This window comes from Pholis gunnellus, assembly GCF_910591455.1.
Source record: "Pholis gunnellus genome assembly, chromosome: 23".
Classification (NCBI taxonomy): Eukaryota; Metazoa; Chordata; class Actinopteri; order Perciformes; family Pholidae; genus Pholis; species Pholis gunnellus.
Genome location: NC_136550.1, coordinates 2594922 through 2600528, shown reverse-complemented (window position 1 = coordinate 2600528; position 5607 = coordinate 2594922).

Here is a 5607-nt window from a genome sequence, read left to right as displayed (position 1 = left end):
ACCCCCACACCACCACCACCACCTCCTCCTCCACCACCACTGTGCTCTCGTGTCTCGATACAAATAACAATAATGTGCTTATTATTTACCTCCGCGCGTATATGTCGTCCTCCTTCTCCGTCCTCCAACGGAGGTGAATCAGCGGCGGTGTCTCCCCGCTCCTGTTGCCCGGCCTGGGTCGCTCGTCCGGCCGGCGTTTAGGTGCTCACAGTCGGCAGCAGCAGCAGCAGCGTGCGGGTCTCTCTCTCCAGTGGTGCTCGCCTTGCAGAGAGAGACGCGGTCGGTACGCATAGCGTCGGAGCGGATCTGAATCAGGTAGGAAGACGAGGGAGGGAGGTAGCAGGGGGCGAGGAGAGAGAGAGAGAGAGAGAGAGAGAAAGAGAGAGAAAGAAAGAGAGAGAGATTTGAACGCCGCGTTGAGTCGCCTCGAATATCGCCGCTCCGAGGTTAAACGGAGAGCAGAGAACGCGCGCATGCGTAAAAGCGCGAGAGGAGAAAACACGGCTTTAATGTAAACACAGAAACACCAATTAACGACGAGACGCCAACAGATGCACGAGGTAGAGTGAGGACAAGTTCGGAGATTACATTTATAATAAATAAAACAATTCGGAGAGCTGACAAATAAGTGAGAAAAGTTAAGATTAAGATATGTTTCTTAAGTTTTCAAAGTGCTTTGGGTCCATCGACACCCTCCTGTCGGTGAGACTGATACCTACAAGCAAAACTAGACACTACACCACACTGTCTTAATAAATAATAATAAATACAAAAATCTAGAAATAATGTGCCAGAGTTTGAATAAAGATAACAGAAAAATAACAAAAAAAACAAGAGAATAAAATATAAACATATGAACAGTGGAATAACAGTTAAGTGTAAACCAAACACTTTGACACCTGTGCAAAGTAGAATAGCAATAACAGTAAGGTTATTAAATTAAGTAAACATTCAATGATATTGAACAGTAGAAAATATTGCACATTAGATAATAGAAAATAATATGAATGAATAAATCTAAATAAATAGATTAAGATCAAAGATTTGTTTACACATATATATATATATATATATATATATATATATATATATATATATATATATATATATATTCAAATCTGGTGTCTTTTTATAGTTTTATATTTTGCATGTGAGGGATACAAACAGCACAGGAAGCTCTGCTGCAGACTCAAACTCTAGTGACACAACATTCCTCTTGCAGGCAGTAACAGCTGGATTTCAAACATCTGTTCAGACACGCTCTCACAGACGGGCTGTCACCAGATCACATTTTTGATGCTGATATTTCCTAGAAACGTATCTCACACATCTCTGCTCAACACAAGACTTAAACTGGTGCTTTTGTGTGATTACTTTTGGAGAAACTCAGTTTTACACGTCTGTCAATTAAAGAAACAACTCGATTAGTCGTCTAAGAATTTATTTAGTCGAGAAAAAAACTAATCTACAGGAAACAAAAGTTAAATTCATCTTTACCTTTGTTTGTTGTGCGTTTTGTCTACTTTTTTTGGGCAAATAAATTACACTCAAAATACTGTAACAAAACTGTGTAAATAAAATGATTATTTACATGACATGATTATCATATCTCAATATCTCATTTTTAATCCTGGCACTGAGAGAGAGAGAGAGAGAGAGAGAGAGAGAGAGAGACACACACACACACTGACACCGCTCAGTACAATAGTAATTTGTTTACAGTTGATTAAATATTCATGCTGAATTAGCTGCCAGCATCCACTTCATTGTGTGTGTGTGTGTGTCGGGTCGTAACACACACACACACACACACACACACACACACACACCTGCTGGATTCCCTCCACCGATCAGGTGGTAGTTACTGTATTCGTCTCTTTTTTTTTCCTCTCCAGTTGTTGCCCTTGACAACAGTGGGAAGGAAGGGTTAAAAGGATGGAGAGCAGAGGGAGCGAGGAGGCTGCATCCAGGCAGAACACACTTACAACTGCAAATTAAGGTTATTTTTAGTGTTATTAATCTGATCATTTTTCTTAATAAATCGCCCTTGAAATGACAAAAGTGCAACTTGTTTTGTCCACAAACCCAAATATATATATTAACTTTGCAATGAAAGAAAAGGAGCAGGAATAATAGAATATTTGGCTTTTGTTTGCATGAAAAATAGCTTCTATATACTGATTTAAGATTTTTGCACCTCAGCAAAAGGTGTTTTTCTTTTAATTTCTTTTGCCCTGAAGAGAATCCCAGTATTCCTCAAATCTGCAAAAGGTGGGAAAGATAACAGAAGCTGAACACACCTCCTCCTCCTCCTCCTCCTCCTCCTCCTCCTCCTCCTCCTCCTCCTCCTCCTCGCTCTCCCAGGGAGCCGCTCACAGGTTGTCAGATTTCCTCTCGTCCTCATCCAGGCGCTGCACAGCGGGAGCCGCAATCAGAGCCGAGCAATAAAAGAAACGGATAACAAAGAGATAATTAACGGCTCCGTGTTACGTATCAAACCGAGGGCCGATTGCTGCACCGTCGTTATCAACATGCAAATACGAACACGCTGTCGCACGTCCTGTGCTAATCACTCACCATATTTATCTCTTTCGTAATGTGCAGCTTGCAGAAATAGCTTCTTTTTTAATTCATACTCGTGTTCCTGCTGCTTTTCTTTCAGGGAAGAATACACATTAATTTGTAGTTCTTTAAACGAAACACCTTAAGTCATTCAGCTAGTTTTCTGCTGTGGTCTTTCTTTACTCATTCTGTCCATATTTGGGAGTTAAAGGTTGAATGTTGTGCATGATTATAAACCTCTTCTTTATTAATTTGTCTGATTGATTTCCAGCAACAGCCAGATTTACTGTTATTGGTCATTTTTTAGGAAGTATGCTTATTTGGTTTCTTGATGAGACTTAAATGAGAAGATCGATACCACTGATGTAAATACCAGGCGGCAACCTCCTGTTCTGAAGAATGAAGCTAAAGTGGAAGTGTCTTAAAGCTGCATTCTCTCTAATGTCCACCAGGGGGCGACTCCTCTGGTTGTATAGAAGTCTATGAGAAAATGACTCTACTTCTCTCTTGATTTATTACCTCAGTAAACATTGTAAACATGAGTTTATGGTCTCAATCTCTAGTTTCAAGTCTTCTTCAATACAGCATGATGTTCATTTAGTACATGATGCTCCATTTAGAGTCAAACAGACCATAAAGCAGGGGATGCTTTAGAGCGGGGCTACACAGTGATTGACAGGTAGCGACTAGAGCTGTATACAGCGTCTCTACGTCACTCCTCCGACATCCAAATATGGTCACTTCCGTTCACTGGTTGCAAAAAACAAGATGGTGACTCGGGGCTTCAAAACTTCAGTTCACAAACCAATGGGTGACGTCACGATGACTACGTCCACTTCTTATATACAGTCTGTGGCAAATAGCGACTCATTCGTTTGCTCGCTAGTCACGCGACTCGTCCGTCAAGTTAACGTCAACCACGCCCTTTGTTTCTAAACCTAAGTGGTTTTGGTTTCTTAACTTCCTGTGAAAACTGAAGTTTATTTTGAAAGGACACTGATTGCAACGAGTAGAAACTGACACACCGTCACTGACACGTCCAAAACTGAAGCTAGAGGGAACACTAAAGTTTGGAGTGAGAACGTGTTGATGCAGTAAATATGAAGCTACCATTAGCAGCTAGCTATTTTAGCTTGGTACGAAAAAAAAAGAGTATGGTGTCAATCTTTTCATTTTAACTCTTTTGCCATACTGAACATTTCCCCTTTCCTTTCTGATAATACAACACTACCAACAATACATAAAGAAAAGCCACTACAAGAAGATAAATGTGACTTCAGTTGAACTGTAATTGTTTTGGGAGTGACCTCCTCATTAACCGCCAGACTCTAGAGGTTTGCAGACTTGGCGAAAGCGCCGATGAGCTTCTTAAAAGGTCGTAAAAGGTCGCTATTGGGTCAGGGGAATATTATTTCAGTTGCTCTGGAATCGACCGGCTCATTGATCGGCTAATTAGCGGAGCTGAGAAGATAAGTGGGAAGATGAACGGTGCAGCAGTTATTCCACAAAGTCACTGATCTGGAATCAAGCTTGTCCCCCTCAGTCCTCAGTCTTTACCTCTCAGCAGTGGCTTCATATAGATATATATATATGACTCCTGCTCTGTCAACGTATGCACCATGTGCTGCTATGCTGCCACCTAGTGATTTATTCGCCCATTAAAAAAGATTATGTAGCAAATGAAGCTGGAGAGTGCAGAGGGAATTTAGAAGAGGGGAAATGGAAAGGGAGACCGGTCACAGGCGGCGAAGTCAAACGATAATCCGTTTCAAGAGCATCAATTATTAAGTGTATGTCTGAGATTTCCCCTTTGATCAATGAGAGCGTTTAATCACTGGGAAGGCTAATGAGGCGTGGGATGGGGGAGGGGGGGGGGGACAAAAGAGACGTCGATGGGAAGAGATGGTTCAGAGAGGGGAGACAAAAAGCCTCCCAAAGAGAGAAAAGAGAGAGAGATTAAAGGAGGAGGGTGTTCTTTAATTCTCTGTCTGAGATGATTTGGTCTTTGATCTTTTGGTTTTATTGATTTTTTTTTTTCTCTCAAAGTTCGATGTGAAGATTGATGCCACTCTTTGAACGCTAAACATGTAAGCCAGTTAGCTTAGCTTAGCATAAAGACTGGAAATGGGTGGAAACAGCTAGCCTGGCTCTGTCAAAAGCCGAGTTTGAGTATCAGCATTCAAACGTGATTCTTCACTTTTGGGAACCACCAGTTGGCGAAACAATCGCATCTCAAGGTCCATTTAGTGGCTGATCTGGAGCTTTTGATCGTATCGCATGAGCTTCCTCGGCTCATGTAAAAAGCTTTAATAAAAAATGTTTTTAACCGAGCATGTTAAGGATTTAAAACATGAGAATTTAAACCTGTTGTTCTATGACGACTCAGAGAATGTACATCTGCTGAGGAAGACCGATCGAAAGCTCCAGAACAGCTGCTAAGTGGACCTTGTGGTGAGATTATCTTATCACAGGAAAAAAAGATTATAGACAAAGTCCAGAGCAGAAAAACACAAAAAGGAGACAAAACCACGAACGATCAAATAAACTATGAAAAAGTGCGAGAAAGAAAGGGCCGAAGAAAAAAGCAGTAAAATGGATTTACAGCATAGGCAGAGGTAAAAAAGGTGATTCCCTCCACCTGTAATAAAGCTATAAATACCGCTGTGGAGCATAGATCGGGAACATTTGAGTCATCGGCCATTTGAAGTCGGGTAACGCAGCAGTCGTGCTTTGAACAACCTCAAGAGACCGAATATTAAAAGGCGAACGATTCGGAGGTCAAAAGCAAGCGAGAGACGGACACAACGCAGGAAACGGAAAAGACAAAGAGACCCTTGTGTGTGTGTGTGTGTGTGTGTCCGTCCGATTGGCCCCGGCTCTCCACCATACTGGTTTCCATGAGAACACAAGGACCAAGTGAGGAGAACAGGTGGTAACCTCAAAGAGACACAGCAACACATCCTGTTAGCCTCTACGACCAGGCGGTGCTCACGCAGCGCAAACACAGAGCTGCTAATGAAGCCACATGCTGTTCACTGTCACACA